This window comes from Mytilus californianus, unplaced genomic scaffold (genome assembly GCF_021869535.1).
Source record: "Mytilus californianus isolate M0D057914Y unplaced genomic scaffold, xbMytCali1.0.p SCAF_12, whole genome shotgun sequence".
NCBI lineage: Eukaryota > Metazoa > Mollusca > Bivalvia > Mytilida > Mytilidae > Mytilus > Mytilus californianus.
In genome coordinates, this window is record NW_026262604.1 from 46,730,185 (window position 1) to 46,754,752 (window position 24,568).

The 24,568-nt window shown below is 32.4% G+C and overlaps 1 long non-coding RNA gene across 1 annotated transcript; it reads right to left on the reverse strand.

Annotated features, from left to right (window-relative positions):
- Nucleotides 1-1,084: 1,084 nt before the first annotated feature.
- On the reverse strand, nt 1,085-5,914 carry LOC127722448 (uncharacterized). Its single transcript, XR_007991734.1, has 3 exons — nt 5,819-5,914; nt 3,356-3,594; nt 1,085-1,159 (listed from the first exon to the last, which is right to left on the reverse strand). It is a non-coding gene; the product is annotated as an uncharacterized LOC127722448 (long non-coding RNA).
- Nucleotides 5,915-24,568: the final 18,654 nt, after the last annotated feature.

Genomic DNA, 24,568 nt, shown 5'->3' on the forward strand with positions numbered 1-24,568 from the left:
TTCGTATTTAAAAGTGTGACCTATACACAGCGAAACAAACTTTGCTACACGAACGGTTAATAATTTTTAAAGCCAAAAAGGTTGTAGTTCCATGTTAATGTTGTTTCGTTATTTGAAGAATGTAATGTAATTGGCAGATCTTTGATTGTTCATGTTAAATTTATTCATAATTTGTATAGAATCGGTACGATATAGATTAAATACACTAGTAAAGAAAGAGTCGCTGTATTGCATGATTTATAATTGTTGGGACACGAAAAAGGACATTACGTGCATAAATTTGGGTTATTTAAAATTAAATTCGAGAAGTTTAATAATCGAACAAAAAACCTGGAAAACACCAAAACACTTTTGGTTATACAGCTCACCTGTTAAATCTTAGACATACAAGGCTTTCAAGTGTTTGCGTCTAAGCGTTCCTGATGAAGCTAAAGAGCTACAGACGCATTCAGAAGTGTTATTTTCATTAAGTAACACTGGTTAGATGTCACTGCTTGTCGATTATTTGGCCCCCGAGGGTTCCATCAACGCAGTAGTTTGTGCGCCGGCACTGGCATGATTTTTAGCAAACTGTTCATAAATCTGTGGTAATAAATTAAGTAATTATAAAGAGATTAAGGTTTCAACTTCCTCCGGCAAAGTTTACCTTAGATAAATGATGGTACTTGTTAGGATACTTTTTGGCATACAACTCATAATGTGTATATATTCTTATACAGCCTTTGCTCTCGAATCTTTTGAGTTTGTGCGGTCATAAGAAATGCGCTTCAAGTTGACAGAATTGATAATGTGTTATTTTCACTTTATATTCCTGAGAAACAGTTAAGTGTATGTATCTATTAAATCTATGGTTAATAATATATAATTACATAAAATTGTTGTTAGCTCGGAGTGTTATTATTTTTTCAAAACAAAAATAAGTGAAAATTGTTATAATCAGTAATGCAAAATGACCACAGAATTTGATAGCAATCATAAATTACAGCTGTCATACAAATCAATAAAGAATACATGTATTTGCGTTCTCAACGTTGGCTGTCTCCAAGCAAACACTGTTATGATAGACAATGGCAGTGATAGGGAGTTTTAAAGTTGTTCAAACATTTATTTATAAATGTGTTTACGACTAACGAAGTTGACATCTGTTCGAGGAGCTGACCTGAAAACAGAAAGAAAATATTGTAAAAGCACAATTTTAGATAAGATAGTATTAAAAGAATAAGCAGATGGTATGACTGCCAATAAGACAACTCTCCACATGAGACCAGATGACACAGAAATTAACAACTATATGTCATAGTACGGCTTTCAACAATGAGCATAACCCATACCGCATAGCCAGCTTTATTAAGCCCCGAAATGACAAATGTAAAACAATTCAAACCAGAAAACTAACGGCCAAATTTATGTAAAAATAATGAACGAAAAACAATTATGATACAAAGCAACAAACGACAACCACTGATTTACAGGCTCGTGACTGAGGTAATGTTACGAACTACACATTTATATTAAAAAAAAATTGAAAATGAATTGAACGGATACATTTATTTTACTAGGCGACTTTTTCATTCTGTCGCTTAAGTTTAACTGAAGTCCGTTCGTGTAACCAACTGCCAAAAGATAAGTAAAAAAAAAATTCCAAAAAATACTAAATCCGTCCTCAGTGTTTTTTGTGTGTGTATTATATACTATATAGATAGTGAACAACACTAGACTAATTGCATTGGGCAGTACAACCAGTCCGGCAGTTCTAAATTTATAAATATTCATTCACGTCCGATAGAAATTGAAACGTCAAATCAAATGCCCAGTGATCCGAGAGTACCACACGATCTGTAAGTTAAAATAATCCTTGCAACATGTTGAAGGGTTCCGTTGGTTGTCTGTTCGAAGCAAAAACATCAATTGAAATAGCTTAACTCAATCAAAAGACATATTAACAAAAACAAGTGACCATACACTGAACAAATAAATTTGATCTATGACACAATGTAAATACAAAGATAATAAAAAAAAGGGGTTAGATGTAAAATAATAACAGAAAGAGAACCATAACCTTGGACAAAATCCCGCCAAAAAAAAAATAACGTACACAGGTAGATAAAAATAATTTTGTTTTAAGGTATACATGGAGTACGGAAATATTTTTTACAAAATAAATAATTTTGTTGTTCATAGTACGAGAACAGAAGTGAAACTTTATCGTCACACCAAACACTTATCAGAGGTGGTATATATTAGAAATAGTGAGACGATATAAAACACTGAATAAGTAAACATTAAATAACAAAAATGCATTACAAACTGTATCAATAGATCAAATTAACACGAAAGTACGATTTGAGAGTACTTGCAGTTACTGAAAGCTAGTTAAAAGCCAAACACAATTAATAATGAAAAATCATGCATCAGAGACTAAATCAACTAAAATATATCTCAGGGATTTAGTGTTCTAACGTGATTGACAGTCAAAGAAGACATGACTTGTGCAATGCCAAAATAAAAGTATCGACAGGCAGTAGGATAGTTAGGAGTTAACCTTTTAATAAATATGTGTAATGTTATATATAGATAGAGTAATCTCTATATAGAAAATAAACGTAAATGTGTATTTATACATTCCAACAAAAAAACGTTTGAAAGAATACAAATTTAGTTATGTTTGAATTTGCTGATGACAAAATCGATATTTGTGCCAATGTAAACTATATTCAAAGATCTAATTACAACATTGGTAAGATAACCTTTACTAATAAGTTTGTTCAATGGTTCGATGAGTTTACACGGATCACATAGTGATTTCCGCTCTTTTAGTACAATATAACCGTAAAATTTAGGATGTGAAATATCGTTTTTAATAAGTTTTCTACAGGTACAGCCAAATTTACTAATCAAATCTTTGTATCTATGAAAGAATTTAGTAAACGTTTTAAGTAGTTTATGGTAACCAAATCCCTGACTTAATAATTTACCAGTGATGCATTTATTACGTTCGTTAAAATCTATGACATCACTACACACACGGGCAAAACGAACGTATGAATGACATATTCTTCTTTTGATGAAAAACAGTGTTTTTTTTCTGTTTTAACAATTTGACAGCTTTTGTTTTTGTTTACCTCTTTTGTGTTGTTTTGATCCGTTGTATGTTATACCATGGATTATTTTGTTGTTGTTGTTTTTGTTGGTTGTGGTGGTGATGGTAGTTGTGATGGTGGTGGTGTTATTATTATTATAACTTTGTTGTTGCTAATATTGTCATTATTTTTATAACTTCTTTAGTTTTTTCGTTATTATCAATAAAAGAAAATTAATTCATAATATTTAAAATTATAAAGAGATTTAAACATACATTTTTTTAACACACAATTAGCCGTTGAAATAACAGTTTGGGTGGCTATTGCATTCCATTTTGCCAGATTGTTTGCAGCAACATCGTGTTTGTCCAATACAACCACAGAAATTCTCGAAATAAATTGTTCCGCTGGGCCCTGTACAAACTGCAGCTCTCTTATCCGGAAATGGCGTCGCTAATGTCGCAGTCACCAATAACAAAATGATCAATATTGTTTTTACCATTGTTTTTTCCGTCTAAAATAGATAGTAAGCAATCAGTTTTATTTGTTTCTGATACACATAAATACAGAGATTGCAAGATTTTTCATAGTTCTTCAACGAAAAAAGGTGTTAATGTTGAATGTAAGAAAAATCTAAAGAGAATCGTTTCCCGCCAAATTTTCAATAGATAATACCTCAAAAACAAGGACATGATTCTTTCATTACTTCTACTTTTTTAGTTTAGTTATTTATATACTTTCAATTTATATAAATTTATATCAATTATGTCTGTTTGTTTTGTTCACACATCGTTGTCAATAAAGTGGAATTGTATGCGACTGTCATACAAATGAGAGGTTTAGTTAGCTTTAAAACCAGGTTTAATCCACCATTTTCTACATAAGAACATGCCTGTACCAAGTCAGGAATATGACAGTTGTTATCCATTCGTTTGATGTGTTTGAGCTTTTGATTTTGCCATTCGAATAGGAACTTACCGTTTAGAATTTTCCTCGGAGTTCGGTACTTAATGTTGACGATTGTTTTTTGTTTGGCACCTTGACTAAAATTAATTTGCCTCGTTTAATTTCATAATATTTTTACAAGATATTTACTTTTACCTTTTGACAAAAATATAAACAATTAAAAAAACTTGAACTACACTTTATCGGAAAAATTTCATTGGATATATAGCAGTTTGACAATCACTCATTTTGATCATTGAGAAGCTAAATATTTCCTCAACAATAGAACGTGATTTAAACGTTCGGCTGATTTTTATAGAGTTATCTCCCTGTAGTGTTATGTACCCCCTTAAAGTGAGTGATTACCAGCATGTATCTTCTTTTTAATATATACACATTATACAGAGTTTGTATTGCGAGTTAGTATATGCAACGACCACTGATTTGACAATTGTAACTATCTAAAACTCATAGTTGGCAGCTTGGATTTCTTTCTGATACAATTTACCTTATAATCATGGTGTATTAGCCAATTAGCGATTTGATAATGTTATAACACACTTTTAACTTGTTTCCCTTTGCCAGTTGTTGACTGGTTCTATACCGAAAATATGGGTTGCTGTCCATGCAAAGCAAGATACATGAGAGTTATATATAGGCGTTGTATCCAATTGTAAATGAAATATGTAACTTTTGATATCAAAAGTTTTGCGCTTAAGATATTAAAATAATTTAAAAACTTTACACAGTTTAGTCTTCAACTTATACATCCTTGGCTAACAACTATTCCATGTATTCGGCTTTGAGCGTTCATGATGAAAAGAAGGTATATTTAGAAAAGCGCTTCGTACTGTTTTGTTATATATATATATATACAAGTCTAAAATGAAAACAACGTTCAAACCTATGATTGCGTTGGATAAAAACCGCAATTTTTATACGTGTGCATGAAAAACAAATTTCTTGGTATATATATAGTAAATGACTGAATAATAGCCAACGATAAATCTTACGGGGCGATTGATCATATAATTATGATACATTACACTACAAAATATAATATATAACAAATCTAAAAGGGTACAACATCACCAAAAAATAACAATAAAATGAACGAATGTTAAGTTTTTCGGAGCTGGGGCGTGCCCAGGTGATCTCAAATGACGACTTACTGGGAGGTCGGGCTTGCAGGTGTAGTCACTTCGATGACCATTTATGCGTTTGTTGAATGGTTGTTCTGTCTCGCCAAAATACTGAATGCCATTGACAATGAAGAAGGTGTACAAAATTCTGGGTTTTGCAAGTTACAAGCGTCTCTATGATGTTCGGGTTCAACTGTTTTATTGTATAATTTTCAAGATTGTTATAGTTTTATAATCAGAATAGATTCATTTTACATCATATTCATACTGACGAAGGATATCTGTTATCCGGAATATTTAACATTTGTTCATTTTATTGTTATTTTTTGGTGATGTTGTACCCTTTTAGACTTGTTATATGTTATCTTATTTTTTTTTTTTTGTCTTTGGTTTTGTTTTGTTTTGTTTCTCTTTATGGGGAGGGGGATACGGAAATGGATGTAAACATGTTTTTGACAAAAAGATATATTTGATGATTCCAAAATCATATCTTTTGCCGATTTGGCAACAAGTTTAATTCACTTTGTAAAAGAATATATTACAATACATATTATTAAATTATTATATATATGGGGAAATATTCGAACATATTTATTCGTGTTATATCGACCGAATGAGTTAGAAGTAATACAATCCTATGCATGTACTCACTGTTCTTTCGCGTTGATATTGTTAAATTTAGTTTCCGTGTCACATCCACAACAACGTTTTAACTAATAAATTCTAGCTTCGAAAAGGAATAAATTGTACGCAACAGTTGACCAAATTACACTAAATATTATTTATATATGTACAATAAAAGCCTAAGGGTTATTTCGCTGTTATTTAAATAGAAATAATTAAAATCCTGCATATGATTCCGACGGTTTCAGACAATTGCTCTATGTTCCATATGGTGAATGTTGATATGATCTAGAATTAAATCGAACAAGCACAATAAAAACCTTCCAAATGCACAATAAAATGAACTGCGTCGGATAGAAATCTACCTTATGCAAATAAATACCAATACATCTGTTAAACTTTTTCGGGTTAGAAAAATTTCTATCCAAAGTCCGTAACTGTTTGATAATTGAGTTGAGATATGAACGCTACAAAACCGTCACGCATTATAATCTTGTATCTAGTATTTGAATGTTCCAAAATCAATCAAAGTCTTATACATGTACATACGTGCACTTGCATAAGGCCGATTTCTATCCGACACAGGTAAAATGTTAGTAGAATGTCCGTCTTAGGCAATTCAAATTATATTTTTAACCTTGCATTTTTTTTAAATTTAAATTATCAGGACTTTTAAACACAAAACACGTGTTTTGATACACGTGTATATGTGGATTGATTACCTTATATTTACCCCATTATCATTACAGAAACAAATAAAACATGCCTTTACAGTAACCGTTAATTGATCCATAACTTATTTTAAAAAGAAGGGGGAAATATTCAGTAGAGAAAATTATAAGTCGAAAAAACAACATCAATCGTATGACTAAGATAAATAACGATGGCGAAATACAGACCATAAAAAAACAAGGGATACATTTATGTATACCGTAAGGGTACATTGGCGTATCCAGGGGATTCAGGAGTTAAAACCCCCCTTTTCGATTTTTTTTTAATCATGCGAACGTTTCATGGTTTTCCGGGGGTTGGAACCGCCCCTCCCCTATTAAAATAGATGGATCCGTGCCTGAGGGTAAGCAATCCTTATTCGCACCAGTTGATACTTCATTTGTGACGATCACAGTGCTGGGATACAATAGTGTGCAACGTGCGTGTTTTGTTCTATAAATTTCAAATGTTGCCTTCCACCCCGATAGTTTTATTCCCACGTAAAATAGTTCATCTTCCAATAACCGACTTTGTCCCCAATCTAAAAATGTTTTCATTAAAATTACTTATGGCACAGCAAACTGTATAACTGTATACATTTATACAATCATTATAAAAAGAAGAGTTTGGGTGAACGTAACTTTTATGAATTTGCATTTTATTATCACCTATTTTACAATCGTCAAGTATTTAATTTGTCCTTCTCAGGAGTAATTTCCAATATCACACAACATTATAACCTATTTTACAATTGTCAAGTAGTTAAAGTGTCCTACTTAGGAGTATTTCCAGTATCACACAATTCTAAAATTGGAACCAAATTTGGTAATTGAATGGTTATCACGAAATCATTTCACCGATGTTAACAACTTCAAGATTATCACAATAATAATGCTGACACAGGAATTTGTGAATCGCTTCCATTTTATGTTGTCACATTCTTATTCAAGCAAGCCACCTATAAGGGTCTGTATGAGGGTCTGTATAAGGGTCTGTATGAGGGTCTGTATAAGGGTCTGTATGAGGGTCTGTATAAGGGTCTGTATGAGGGTCTGTATAAGGGTCTGTATGAGGGTCCTTCATTTCTTCATTATTTTAGTCTGTATACCATTTTTCTCTATTCTTTATTTTTCATCCATTTATTCTGCACTTTTTACTCATTATTCTCTTTTCTGTATACGTAATAGTCCAAACAAACGAATAAACATTGACAGTTTTGGTAAGACTTCAGGGTTTCAGTGCTACGGATGTTAGAATATTATTGGTCGGGTAGATATTATTTTGTAGACATTCATAGAGTGTTGTCGGCTTATTGACGTAAACCACTCATTTATTATAATTCACTAGAACATATCCGCGAACAGTACCTACGCCTTATTTTAGCCTGGACGTTTAGTATTCGTATTGTCATGTAATAACGTCAAGCTGATTATAAAGTGCACAGTTTTCTCTGCTTTCAAAATCTTTCTGTTTGAACCCGTCCTAGATTTCTTACTAAAATATAGTAGTGGTACTCCAGAGAGTAAAGGAAATAATAAGAAGAACTACAACCGGAAACTACATGTAACAAATACATTGTACTCTTGGTATGAAATTCGACCCGGAACTTGTTTATTATTCGTAATATTAATTATGTGGAAAACAAATGGGCCTGTAATGGTGTAATTTTTAAACAACACAATTGTCCTTAATAAGTTATATATAAAGTTGAATTATTTGATTCGTCGTTTTTACGTCATCCCGGCTAACAAATTGGACCTCTTTATGTTAGTAGTATAGATATAAAATGATAATAGTTAAATAGAACATACAAAAGTTAGCAGGAATTACAAAAATCATTTTGTTTACCAAAGAGTCTCTATTCTTAATATTTTTGTCCCATTATTCTGCACTTTTTTGCTCATCATTCCCTTTACTGGAAACCTCATTCAGCAGACTATCATAGTACTCTCAATACACCATTTTCATATTACCGACTTTTGACTCCGGAATTTTAATTTTTTTGACAGGTTACTTTCTCTGTGGTAGGACATCCTGGTACTCGGTCAGACAAGAGCAACTTAAATAGGTAAATTCAACCTTTTAATCGGTACTATTCTGAGGGAAAGTTAACTGTTTAATGCTTTCTTCTTTACATGACTAAATCATCGGAAAACAGTAAACGGTGTTGAAGGCCGTACTTTGACCTATAATGGTTTACTTTTACATATTGTGACTTGGATAGAGAGTTGTCTCATTGGCACTCATACCACATCTTCTTATATCTACTTAAAACTATTTCAGATACACATGTTTGTCTGTACATTTTAAGGTGTACATGTAAGCACAACCATTTAACCATACAGTCCACATGAACCTTACTGGTTGTTAATTAACCCAGTTTTAACCACGCGTGATTCATTTATGAATTGGATGCTTCTCTTTGTAATTTATTGGGTAGTGAAAGCGTTGATCGAAGTACATTTTGTGATTCTTTTAAGAAATGAATGCTTCTCTTTGTATATTTATTGGGGTGTGAAAGCGTTGACCGAAGTACATTTTGTATCAAGCACGGAAGCGCTTTATTCTAAAAATGAAGGTATAATTCAGAATGATGCGAGACTGCTGTTATCCAATCAAAATAACGTATTATAGTGAAACATACATGTAATGTAAGTATTTCAACATGTCGATGGTTGTGTAAAAATTGACAACTATGTGTACATGTAATTATAAAAATGAGAAGATGTGGTACATGTATAACTACCAACGAGACAATTATCTGTTAGATTTATTAAAGATATGGGAAAAAGAACTTCTGTAAATTTTAATGTACTAAATAGCATTGGTTTCTTGAATGTAGAAAATAGAGTCAAACAATTAAGACTCAACCATGTACATAAAATATTTTATAATAAGAGCCCTTACTACATGCAAGGCAATTTTACTAAGATCAAAGACTGTCATGATTATTCAACAAGATCTAGTGAATACAATTTTTTATACCACCTATAAAAGGGCAACAGACTTTAACATTTTATTATAATGCTATACACATGATAAAGGATTGATACTTGTTGCCGAATGAACTAAAGAGCAACAAAAACCTTGAATCTTATAAATCTGGTGTTAAAGATTATCTGTCAAAAAAGGAAAGCAACGATTTTAATAGCAATTTTTTATTTTATTGATTGGCTTTTATTTTCGAGTCATTGTCATCGAAAATTTTTAATTTTAGCATAGTTAGTATAAAGCCTGCCAAAGTCATGATTTCTTATAACTGTATTTAATATTTTTAAGAATGTAACATAAAGGGACCCCATTGGAAATCAGCCGTATGGCTTTCATGGGCAATCCTGATTAGGTATTCAGTGTTCTAGCTTGGTCTTTTTCACAGGGCGGTCCGCCCGCCCTTTCCCGATTGCCGCCTTGTGCCCTTTTTCTGACGGCCTGTGCCTTTTTTTATGACGTCCTGCCCTTTTTCACATGTCCATGCCTTTATTGTTGTAATATTTTGATGAAAATACTATCTTTCTATCTGTCTTCATACATTTGTATTTATGACAAGTTTATGACCGTCAGCTAATTAACATTTACAGCAGGTGTAATAAGTTGTGATTACAGATAATCCGCTAATCGCCATCGGATGGGTCATTAATCCGTTAATTAAACCTCATAATTGACCATTGTAAATATTTTTCCCATTAAATATTGTCAGCATTCCAATTTCGATATTTCTCAAAAGACCACAATTTGCAGTTCGTTTATTATAGACATTTTTGTAGTTTCGTCCAGACAGTGTTAATTTAATTTCAAATTTCTCAAACGTTTTCTTATTCTAGCTAGGTTGACGTAGTTTCGTCATTTGAACGTATTTTCGTCACATTTTATAAAACTTTCCATTGAAATCTTTTGCAAATATAACATTCACTAATATTTGGTACCTATATTTATATATAAATATCTACAAAGAATGACCTTTACTTATATACAATATTTTAATTTTAAAATGCATAGATTCAGGGACTTTATATTTATGTAAATATAAAGTCCCTGATTGATTTAAATACCACAATAGGCCATTTATATAAGATTTCCAATAAGATATGTAGAACATACCCCAAATCAATATAAAGTTATGAAAGAACAATATATATCAATATAGAATGTCTTTAAAAAGTAGTGTCATATATATAACATCTCGCAATATTATGACACATATTTTTGGCATATCCACATATACCCATTAATAGGAAGTTACGACCCCCTAAATGGGATATTAGGCTACGTGAAGCTATACAAGACTTTAGATACACGTCTATTTTTCTTGAACATTTTACAAAAAATTCTGCCGCGAAAATAATTATAAGAAGATTAAGTATACGAAGAAACACAATAAACTATGGACTAGAAGTAAAATATCAGTCATTTCCAAGAATAAAGTTGGAATTTCAAAGTTAAATGTTGATAATTTCAAGATAAATGTTGATAATTGCAAGATTAAACTTGATAATTCCAAGATTAAAGTTGATTAGTCCAAGATTAAAGTTGGAAATTCCAAGACTAAAGTTGATATTTCCAAGATTCAAGTCGGAAATTCCAAGATTAAAGTTGTTAATTCTAAGATAAACGTCGACAATTTGAATTTTTTTTTAAAAGGATGGCCCAAATACGCTTCCGTAATATATATGTGCGTGCTTTGATGTTTCTTGTTTCTCGTTGGTTTATTTGGTCACGTGTTTCCCGATATATATTTTGTAATTTTTGACATATTGAATCGACGTTACTATATTAAAAAATGATATTGACTCCATATTACTAAAATAGTTACATAGAGTCAATATCATTCCTAAGATAGTAACATCAAGTCAATATTATTTTCAAACTAACACTATTTACATATGTAATATATAAATTAAGGATTTCACTCAGTCAATACGTTATATATGGACCTGTTATAAATAAAACATACAAATAGATAGAATTATATTCTATTATTACATTCCTTCTTTTTCGTTTTAGTAAAAACAGCACTTATTAAAAATCTATATATCTCCTTTACGTGACACTATTACGTTCGTTGATTGATTAGTGTTTAACCCCACTATCAGAACTATTGACTATTTTCTGGCGGAATTTTTTTTATTAGTGAATGAAGCCTGAGTGCCCAGAAAAAATCACCGATTTTCGGCAGATAAAACTGACAATCCGAGTAATTAAGATTAGAGTCGGTCACACCTGCCACCAGCGGGGTTCGAACTCATTACATCAGTGTTGACAGACTAGTTATACAGTTGTTGGATTACTTTAACCACTTGGCCACATTATGTATCAAATCTCAATAGTTAATAATGCGTTGAATGACGAGGATCAAAACCCCAAATGGAATTTATGTAAAAAATTGTGTTCAAAAATAAAATACTATATATGTTTATAAACTATCCGTTTAAAAAGGCAAAAGGATGCGTAAAGTTAAACAGTTTTATGTGTGGAAAAGCTCTTCCCCCTTTTTTGCCTATACTAATGAATTATTGGTTATTGATTGCTTAACGTCCAGTGGCAAATATTTCATCCATGTGTAGCCTATAGTAATGAAATGTTTTCCAAATTGAACACACTATTAAAGAAAAAAAACTGCAACCACTAAAAAAAAATGTGTATTTGTGTAATTTTTTAAGGTATCTCCTACACACATTTCTATAATATTGAGTTTGTCTTTTTGCGTTTGGTCGTAATTTTGTCAGTCTTTTTTGCAGCTCATAACTTTGTTTGACCCTTGCAACATTCTTATCTTTTGGTGAAGGCTTCCGTGATTGTTGGCTTTTTCTTAATGCTTGCTCTTTAAATTAACCAAATACTAGTATACATTTTATTGAAATATGTCTATTTTTAACCCAAGAACCAAAGAGGGTCGCCAGTTTGACTTACATGATGTATACTGACGCATATAATGACATTGCCATTCTTTTTCGTAGTTTTTGGAAGCTATGTCAATACGATGTACACTAGGTGCTAGTGGCCATCTTACACTTGGAGTGAGGTGAGAGTTGTAATCCTCAATACAAGCGCTGTTTCTTTTGTGTTTTTTGTTGTGCATGCACTGATTTTTTGTCATAGATCATGGATACCCCATATCCTTTCTGTTCTATTGGGAAAAAAATAACTGAAAATTATCAATATATTAGACAACGTAGCGTAGCATACGGTATCAACCTTCAATAACTACTATGCTCAAGAAATAAAACAGACAAACACAAATACTGTATATAGAACAATGTAATTATTGTTTTTAGAAGACTTATTATCAGTATATCCGATTGTTCAAAAAGTGAAAATCGAATATATAATTTTGATAGACTTTAAGTCGGTATCACAAAGATACGTTAAGAGTAAACTTTAAGATAAACAGGGATACACATTAAAGTGATAATTGTCTTCAAAAGACAGAAAAGAATATAGAAAACACAATCACTAAATTAACTTTCCGTAATTTGATCGATGAAGCATCAGGTGCGTCAGAATTGAAAATATCGTATACTATTCATCAAACGAGAACAAACGAGAATATTCATCAAACGAGAGCAGTATGTCTGCCTTTGATTAAAAGTATCATCTGATCCGATTTCCATGATTTTAATATGTGTTATAACATAAAAATAAGAAGATGTGGTGTGATTGCCAACGAGACAACTATCCATCAGACGTAGAAGTTAACAATAAGTATTTATTGGTATTTTGTTTGTTTTCTCATAATCAAATGCATGGAACTTTTTTTGTTTGTACAAAACATTCTGTGTCGGTGTACAAAGACATGAATGGAGAGGAGATACTGTCTTTGCTCTAATGATTTTGATACATCTCCTTAGAATCTATTTTTTCAGAATTGAGTGAAATTTTACAAAATGTCGGCTGATAATTGCAAAGAAGGTCGTTGTTAATCCTTATCCTTTTCTATTGTAATATTCTTTTTTTTTTCTTTCTCATTTTTATAAAAACAACTCTTCTTTAAAAATCATGTTCTCCCATACTAAAGTATCCATAAGTACACATCAAACGGATTTAGTGTAAAGACACCATAAACCGTCTGAGAAAAGCATTACCTTGCACAATGCCAAAATATAAGTACATTAAAACGACGGGATGTAGAACCATAATATAAAGATAAAGAGATATAGTATGATTGCAACAGAGACATCTATCCAGCAAAGTTAAAATGAAGTGAAAGTAAGCGATTTTCGGCCACCATACGACCTTCAACAATGAGGAAACCCATACTGTATTGTTGGCAGTACATTTCTTCATAAATGTATATGTATAATGGTGATTACTAGAAAAAGTTAAGTTCCTGTTTTAAAGAGGTATGTCAAAATTTTACATCGACGGGACTGTAAAAATTACTCGACTTAATCGAATATTCGAATCAACCGAGTTCGACTCATCATAGGTAATTATGAATTGAAGAAGGGAATTTTATCGTGACCAAGAAATTACTTCGACTCATCTGAGTTTTCGACACAACGAGGTTCGACTGTATATTAACATCCTTTTCATGACACGATTATATAGACATAATCTTATCAGCTAAGGCTATATTTTAGAGTTTACAAATTTTATTAAATGGATCAGGGTTAATTTTCCTGGCTTAGTGGGTTTTTCTTTTTCTTTTTTTATTTTGTTTATTATGTTGTTTTTACACATTTCAATGCATTCAACATGTCTTTTACACCATTATCAACGCTTATCCCAGAACAAAAGCCATTGTAATAAGCTCTAATAGATCTTTTGCACAAGTTCACCATATGACAATACCAATTTTTCAACACACATTACCACGTCGCTTTCGAAAATTGATCGCATAGAAGGGGTACAACAACAACAACAACAAAGTTGGGTAGTTATACGCATTACCATTTCTCATTTAAACCTTAAGGATGTTCGCTACTATGTTTCAAAATAACAAGCTTTTTAAAAGACTGTTATAAATTGATAGCATATAAATAACGGTACTCAAAAAGCAGAAAAAAATGAAGGGTCCGAGTCCTTGTTTTCGAGATATAAGCCTGGCCCATTGAAAATTTGGCGGGAAATGATTCACTCTAGATTTTTCATACATTTAACATTGGGACCTTTTTTCTTTCAAAAACTATGAAAAAATAACAAGGATTTTCTAGGATTTTCAAATATACCTTTTAAACTATATGTAATAAAATTTTGAATAGAAAAGAAGGGGTTGGCGGGCAAAATTTTTAAATTGCACTACATGGATAAAACCAGAGGATTCCGAAAATCTTGCAAAAATTCAAAAACAAGAGGAGCAAACATCCTTAAAATGTAATTTTATATGAGACATATGTTCACGCAATTAACAAAAATAAGCACAGGCAAAGAATAAGAAAAAAAATACTTTTTTAAACAATATAAAAAAGCAATAATAACAATACATTCATCCATTTAGGTTTATACATACTTCTAATGTTTATTGATGCACAAAAATCTTGAAAATAAGATTTAATAATGTAATTTTTGATGTAACATGTCTTCTGATTGGCTGACAGTTTTTTATTTTGTTTATAGCTAAAAGACATAAGTTTGTCATGTGGCCGTGACGTCATCAACGTTTTTTTCATGATTTACTCCTTAAAAATGAAATTAAAAATTAAATTTAATAACAAAGAACAACGACACCACATCAACCTTTATAGTTTCCAGTGTGTTTTGAACGATGTGACATTATTTTAATATGACTGACCAAATTGTTAAGCAGGAGAAATTCAAAAGAAGGAAATATGAATAAATCTTTTTGCAAATAAATTAGTAAAATATATATATATGAACATGATGAATAAAAAGAGATTAATAAATAACATTTATGAATAAACGGAGGCATATACGAGGGTAAACTTCAATATGACAGCAACCAAATGATACCAATCACCAAAAGATATCTAAAGTTTGATATGTCCTATGTTGGTTTACTATATATTTTATGAATCAAGTAAAATTAATCTTTGAAAGAGAGGCGAAAGGCGAAAGATACCAAAGGGATATTCAAACTCATAAGTCGACTAAAACAAAGTAACAATACTATGAAAAAAAAATGAAAACCGATTAAAAGACAAACTTAATTTAAAGCACAACATAGAAACCTAAAGATTGAGTAACACAAAACCAACAAAAAAAAAAAAAAAAAAAAAAAAAAAAAAACAATTGGGGTGATATCAGAAGATTACTCAAATCTTGCTTCACAATGCGACAACCGTCGTTTTACTCCTTTACAATACGTTGATAAGATATCATTTTAAATTAATTTTTCAATTTAAGTTTTAACGCAGCGTCTTGAAAGACTGTCCCATCTTGATGGCCCAAACGTAAATAGAATATTCCATAATTTACCTTTTAATGCCTCAATGTTTAATGGCATTTTTTCCGTCTATTTTTTTTTTTTTTTCTAATTGAAGCGAATATATTAAGCATATGGTGTAAGAGGTATCAAAGAAACAACTTATGTTGTTGATCCTATAAAAACATGGACATGTGGCATGATTACAATGTATAAATAAGATAACTATCCATGCAAACAGGTCCCAATATTGCTGAAAGTGGCGTTAAATACCAATCAACCAATCAATCATTTTTTTTAATGATGGAATTTTTTAGTAGCCCCGGAATGCAACCCTTTATTGACAGTGCTATCTAAATTTTCTGTTTCCTCTAATGATTTCATGGTAGTCTTATGATATAAGCTTTCGTTGATCAATATCGTTTGCTTTCAACCTTTTTTTATATCGAATGTATTTTCACTTTCAATACCGAACACGTTAATCTTATAATATAAGCTTTCGTAGGTCCATATCGTTTGCTTTCAAGGTTTTTTTTTCGAAGAATTTTTTTACAATCAATATTTTATCACGTGTTCAACATTGATAATAAAAAAAATATTCTATACAAACGTTAAAAACCCGATATGGACCCACCACGGCTTATAATATAGGACTAGATTTTATAGAAGGTTCATGCTTACAAAAATGATACGTAAATGAGTTTTTCAAAATTTGAATGTTTAACCAACCATTCACTCTGACTGTTTTACAGCTGTCAGGGGCATCGGTGGCCGATTGGTCTAAGTAGTTACTACTGTAATCACTAGCCAGTCAACACTGAGGTTGTGAGTTCGAACCCCGCTCGTGCGGGTGCACTCGACTCCAATCTTAATTGACTAGGATTGTCAGTTTTCCTATCGAAGGTCGGCGGTTTTCTCCGGGCACTCCGGCTTCCTCCACCAATAAAAACTGGACGCCACGAAATAGCCCATATGCGGTGCTTAAAAGTGGCGTTAAAAACACAGAAAATCAGAAATTTTACAGCTGTCCTTATAATTTGGTTACACGTTTTTGCAATGCGTTAATGATGACTATAGTATCGATAACTGTAACAGTGAACATTGTATTAAAGGTCAAACTCGCGACTAGAATAAGTATAAAAAGAAGAAGTGATTACCAATGAGAGTCAGACAACTCTCCACAATAGATCAAATGACACAGAAATTAACTAATATAGGTCACCGTACGGCCTTCAACAAAGAGCAAAGCCCATACCGCATAGTCAGCTATAAAAGGCCCCGAAATGACCACATATTAAAGAGTATGGACGGGGGTCCTAAATTTCTGTATTAAATGTTATCGATTTTTTCTTTATCTTAAAAAAATAATAATCATTCTGTAAAATGTTAAAGAAAATGATTTTACGATTAAAATGTTCTGAAATAGGATGATTTGTTTATTCAGTAAATCTTTCATTTCTGTGATCAGTATTTTATTACCTTATTTTCTTATTTTTCACCACTAGCCAGACAACACTGAGGTTGTGAGTTCGAACCCCGCTCGTGCGGGTGCACTCGACTCCAATCTTAATTGACTAGGATTGTCAGTTCATATCAAAGGTCGGTGGTTTTCTCCAGGCACTCTGGCTTCCTCCACCAATAAAAACTGGCCGCCACGAAATAGCCCAAAAGCGGTGCTTAAAAGTGGCGTTAAAACACCTAAAATCAAATCAATCAATCTTATTTTTCACAGTATATTTTATACTTTTGCACCCTATTATTCTATATTCTTTATATTATTTCTAATATTTTCTCTATTCATTATTTTATATGGTCATTATTCTCTATTCTGTAAACCCCGTCAAGCCCCTCATAATAGAGATGCATAGCTATTACAGTACAACAGGGGGACAAGAAAACGAAGACCTGAGAAGACAGGATTTTTCAAAATAGAGGTGCAAGATGGACAATAATTCATATCATCGCTACAAAACTGGTTTCCCTTCCCTAGCACAGCTAGCTCCGAACCAGCTTTACCATCGGAGGATTTATATTTTACAAGTACATGGACGTTTTCACTGTTTAGGAGCTCCTTAGTTTGCAAATTAAAGCTTTAAGAATAATGAATATCAAAATAAGATGTGGAGACGAATTTCCACACGAGACTTATAAATCACATAGAAATTAGGTCACCTTACAGTCTCAAACAATGAGCAAAATCCTTACCGCATACATCAAGCTATAAAAAGCCTCCACAAGATAACTGTAAACGAATTATATAACGAGTCAATTAATGGCCTGATATATGTAAAATAAAAAAAAAATAAAATAAAAGTCCCAGTTATGTATACCTTAGATTTCCGAGTCGTTTGTTTGTCTTGTCTTTTCAGCTATACTTAACATTTCTTGTTACTTAATAACTTACCTTAATTGGGTAATATTTTCAAAAGGCAATACCAAACCGAGGCGATTGACAAACAACGTCCAAAATAATTGAAATTCAACCAATGACGTGACGTTATTTTCATTTTGGGGTACGAACAATAAAATTACCTATAGTCCTTTAGATTCTTAAACTGCTAAGGGAGCTACCATTTGATTTTTATGGGGGGCTAGGATGAAAAGTTTTGACCTGCCTATTTATTTTTCCCTCTATTCAGTCCTGCCTTTTTTTTTTTCACTCTATTTGGTCCTGCCTTTTTTTTTTAGTTTATCCTGACTTTTTTTTTACATAAATTGTCATCCTGCCTTTTTTTTTGTGCAAATAATCTCATCCTGCCTTTTTTTTTGTGCAAATAATCTCATCCTGCCTTTTTTTTAACTCAAAACTCCTGTCCTGCCTATTTTTTTCAAATTTCATCCCCCCCCCCCCCCCCCCCCCCCCCATAAAAATGAAATGGTAGCTCCCTAACTGCTTACTGCCACTGTAAGAATCAAACGTATTAGTTACAGCATAATTTGACTTCTGATTTACACTTAGTTTATCCCTCTAAATATTTATTATCACTGAACTAGTATACATATTTGTTTAGGGGCCAGCTGAAGGACGCCTCCGGGTGCGGGTGTTTCTCGCTGCATTGAAGACCCTTTGGTGGCCTTCGGCTGATGTCTGCTCTATGGTCGGGTTGTTGTCTCTTTGACACATTCCCCATTTCCATTCTCAATTTTATTATGTCTTAAATGAACTGCACATCGAGTAATTGGTTAATTGTTGGCGTCGAACACCACATTCAACACATGGCTGTATCAAGGTTGTCCGATGCAATCCAAACCACAGTCATAAATGCATATAAGATATATGACTTATCAAATTTTCTCTCCGTGAAAAAGTGTAACAAAGCTTTACGGCTATTTTTATTAATACTAAACACATACGGAAGGGTAGCGGAATTAATCATCAAGTTGTTCATCCCTTCCACAAAAGAAAAGAAATGCCCCTCCAATATATTAATTTTACATCTACGTTTATTTATATCTTACATGTGTTTGGCTTTAATACTATTTGTATTAAAATAGATTTTTCTTTTGTTGGGAATTTACTACATGTATGTAACATTTATTTGTTTTTAGAGTGGCAATCATTTAAAAGTATGAAAGTATGAAATTTAGAATCCAAACATTTATGTTATATTTATATAAAATAATGATTTGATGTAATTCAAATTTATTTACAAAACATCGATGTAACATTTTAAAGGCTGGCCCCTCAACGGCTAGTTCTAACAGCTTTTATATATTTGTTTTGTTTGAAATTTTAAAAACAGTGCTATTTGCTCTTTTCTTTTCAAAAAGGACGATTTTATGTTCCCTATTGTTAATTTTCCTTTTTTTGGATAGTGATGTTCCTTTGGCACCATCTTACGGTGTTTATATTTCACAACTCGTTCGATATGCCCGTGTCTGTTGTGACGTTTTAGATTTTAATGAACGTAATCTATGTATTACTGGTAAATTATTAAGTCAGGGATTTCGTTACCACAAATTACTTAAAACCTTACTAAATTCTTCCATAGGTATAAAGATTTGGTTTTGAAGTTTGGTTGTACCTGTAGAAAAGTTATTTCAAACGGGATAGTACATCCTCATTTTTACGGAGATGTTGTTTACCGTGCCCGGAAATTTAGAAACGATCCTGGTAAACTTATCGATCCTTTAAATAAACTTATTTTAAAAGGTTACCAATTCAACACTGTAATGAGATCTTTGAATATTGTTTTTATTGGTATTAATATTGATTTTGTTATCAGTATATTAAAAGCAAACTAAATATTATTGTTATATACATATGCACTTCCATTGATCTACAATATGTCGATACCTGTATCTTGGCATTGCACAAGGTCATGTTTTTTTTTTTCGACTGTTTATGACGTCTTTACATTAAATCCATTGGATCTTGGATGTGTACTGATTGATAATTTAGTCTTAGATGCATGATTTTTTTTTATTAGTTATTATGGGCTTTGAACTAGCTGTCAGTAACTGCGAGTACTCTCTGTGTCTTTTTGTTGTTGGGATGTACAAGTACCCTCCCACGTCCACTCTGTGTTTTTGTTAGAAGTATTTCTATTTGTATCCTTCTGATGAGTTAAGCCTTTTTCAACTGTTTTTTACAGTTCGTTCTTATGTTGTAATGTTACACCACTGTCCCAGGTTAGAGGGAGGGTTGGGATCCCGCTAACATGTTTAACCCCGCCACATTCTGTAGGTATGTGCCTGTCCCAAGCCAGGAGGGTCCGTGTATATTTGCGTCCATTCGTTTTTCATTTTGAAATATCAAAAACGAAAAACAAAAAACGAGAGTGTTTTCATTTTTCGTTTTTGATTTCTCAAAAACCAAAACGAAAAACAAAAGTGTTTTCATTTTTCGTTTTTGATTTCTCTAAAACCAAAACGGAAAACGAAAGTGTTTTCATTTTTTGTATTTGATTTCTCTAAAACCAAAATGAAAATCTAAAGTGTTTCCGTTTTTTGTTTTTGATTTCACTAAAGAAGAATTTTGTATTTAATTTTAATTATTTCTCGTTTTATAATGTACAATGTTTTCCTTTCTTGTTTCACAGTCATTGATAGTAAATAATGCCAATGTAAACACCCCGGTGTTCTTTCAACATAATGTAGACAACATAGACCGCCTGACTTATGAATTGAACTACGGTGATAAATGAATCAAAGCCTTTCAAATTACCTTGTTTATATCTTTAATAAAAAATAAATTATTATATTTAGATAGTAAACGAATCATAAATTTAAATTGTACAATATAATATTATATAAAGATGGTACAAATAAATAGATTGATTACAACATCACATTAACAAGGGAGGTTACTACTTTTAAAAACTTATAAGAAAACTACCCCGGTCGTTAAAGTATACATGCACAGTCACTGTGGTTATCAGATCTTTAATCGAAGATAATGTCGACGGATGCAAAAGACTTTATCAATCTGAACAATAAGGGTGCGTGATCTTTACTTTTGAATTTAGAAAGGTTGATCTCAGATGATTAGAATTCATAACCAAGGTCCATTATACGAACATTCAGGACAATAATGCGTTTTGCTTAATCAGTTGATTGAAAAACAAATTTCTGCAATTTCACAATGCAAACCGGAGTTAGCATTCAATCATTTTGCCATTCGGAGCCTACTCGGTATTAGTTTTGCTTATTTTTAAAAGCTATATGGTAACCTTAACTTAACCTTAACTAGAGCCTGGGTGTGGATGGGGGTTTACGGAATAGAGAATAGTGGGCAAAAATATAAATAATAGAGACAATGGACCAAGAAATAAAAAAAAATAGAATAATGAGGTGTTAAAATATAAAAAGAATAGAATAATTGGCAAAAAGTATAAAAATATAAACATGATAAAGGATAGAGAAAAATGGCCTGAAACACTGATTAAAGAATAGAGAAAAATGGAATAGAATATCAAAGAATACAGAAATGAAGAAATACGCATCCAGACCATCATACTAGTTGCCTAAACCAACGTTATTTTGTCTCCGGTAGAATGTTATTGGTTTTCATACGTTTTCTTTTTATTTCTATGCCTATCAATTAAGACATGAGCTTTCATAATTTGCCAGCTTATTACATTATATAAAAAGACTAAGCCGAACATCACTCTGGATTTTTTCTCAAGTAGACCTCAGCTACCCACCCTACCACACCATTACCGAAAAGTTAATAAAAAAAAATCTACGGCAATACTTTTGTCCGCACTTGGTGCAAAGGGAAGCTGGGTACCTGAGGTCTTCTGGAGAAAAAATCCAGGGTGTAGGATAAAGCAAAACATTGTAATCCACATAGCCAAGTGTGTGGCTATTGTTTTCAGGGTATGAATGGTTCTTTTCCTCGTTGAAGACCCTCCAGCTACTTTCAAGATGAAGAACAGGAATAAAAGCCGTGTTCATTGATAATTTGTATTTTTTCTATGTATTGTGTGCGATTTTGTCCCATGCACATCTCTTTATTTTCTATTTTAGGGCCTAAACACGGCTCAATGCAAGTTTAGCCCTTCAATATTAAAGGTCATATGTTACATTTAATTTATTGTTTCGGATAAGAGTGAATTTGGTACCTATTAAAACGTTTAAACCCGCTGCATTTGTTTGCACCTGTTCTAAGTCAGGAAACTGGTGTTCAGTAGTTGCCGTTTGTTGATGTGGTTCATAAGTGTTCTCGTTTCTTGTTTATTATATAGATTATACCGTTGCATAGTTTTCCCGTTTGAATGGTTTTGCACTGGTCATTTTAGGGCCCTTTGTAGCTTGCTGTTCGGTGTGAGTCAAGGCTCCGTGTTGAAGATCGTACTTTGACCTACCATGGTTTTTCTTTTACAAATTGTGATTTGGATGGAGAAATGTCTCATTGGCACTCATACCAAATCTTCTTATATCTATATATGGTCTTTTTAAGTGAATTGGGAGATTGGGATTTCTAGCTTTAATCTCACCCATGTCAGCTTTTTATTTGTTTTTACAGAAAAGAGAGCTAGTTTTGTATTCTTTAATATACTGTAACAGTTTAATTTTCCATGAAAAAAGTACAGTTTTTTCTATGTCTGGTAGCATCGTATAATATCTGGACATCGGCTGTTGTCTGCTCTTTGGTCGGGTTGTTGTCTCTTTGACATATTCCCCATTTCCATTGTCAATTTTATTATCGGTAGGCATGTAAAATTGCCAAACCATACACGACCGTTCATTAGTCATCGTAGATCTATTCCAAGTCTTAATAAGTCTAAACAAAGCAGAAAAGGAACTTTTACAACAAGGAATATTACACAACTGAAGCCATAGTCATAAAGATCGATTGACTGATTGGTGTTCCTTTAACGTCGCCGCAGAACATAAAATTATTACCTGATCTTCATTCTCAACATCTTTAATCTCTATTGTTCCCAAGGAAGCAACCATTTGATTCTCTGGGGTGGGGCAGGGATTTGTACCCGACTGTAACCCAGACTGAAAAACATGCCTTTATCCATGGCCACACACAAACACAATAATATTTTCAAGATTTATTAAAAAAATTTTTTTTTTACACTTTTATATTTTTATGTTGTTTTGAAATATTAATTTGACTTGAATTTATACGAATTTACTAAATATACATGTTTATACCAAGCCAAGTCCGTTTATATCTAATTTCTCGCCTGACTAGACAAAAGGCCTGGAGAGCTTTGGCCATCATTTGTCGTCTTTGATAGATATGGTTGACTGATAAGCTGTCTATATATAAAGTAATGGGACAATGGCATGAAGCCATCACCAAATCACCATATACAATACACAAAAAGACACCTAGAGCTTACCATATGGTCTTCAACTACCCACCAACAGGCAGTAAGCTCTGGTTGGCCTTAAACACAAATCCAAGGGCACAGCAAAATGAGAAAATATCCAATTAAAACTGGGTGACCTGGGAGGAAAACATTGGAACTTTCCTAAGAAATACAAATTTCACCCCCCCCCCCCCCCCCCTCTTCCCCCCTCAACATTTTAATACGGAGATGTGGTATGATTGCCAATGAGACAACTATCCCCAAAAGTTCAAATGAAGTGGATGTAAGCAATTATATATAGGCAACCGTACCACCTTCAACAATGAAAAAAAAACCAGTAGGGTATAGTCGGCTATGAAAGGCTCTGACATGAAAAATATGAAACAGTTCAGTTGAGAAAAAACGGCCTAATTTATAACACAATAAAACGAAAAACAAACATGACAGACATCAACAAACGACAACCATTGAACTACAGGCTCCTAACTTGGGACAAGCACATACAGTATGTGGCGGGGTTAAACATGCAAGTGAGCGCTCAACCCTCCCGTTAACCTGGGACGAGTTTTGTTACAGAACAACATAAGAACAAACTATAAAAATCAGTTGAAAGGGGCTTAACATATCAGATCGATACAAAACAGAAAAAAACATGTAACAAAAGCACAGACCGGACGTGGCAGGGTATTTATACATCCTTAACAAACAAAAAAGGACACAAAGTACAGATCTGAGAGTAATCGCAGTACTGATAGCTAGTTTAAAGCCAATAACAACTAGTAATAGAAAAATCATGTATCTAAGACTAAAATATCAATCAGTACACATCCAACATCCAATGGATTTAGTGTAAAGACGTCATTAACAGTTAGAGAAAGACATGACCTTGTGCAATGCCAAATCATAGGTATCAACAGATTGTAGTACCTTGATGTTTATAACAATAATATGCAGTATAATTTTAAGTTACTGATA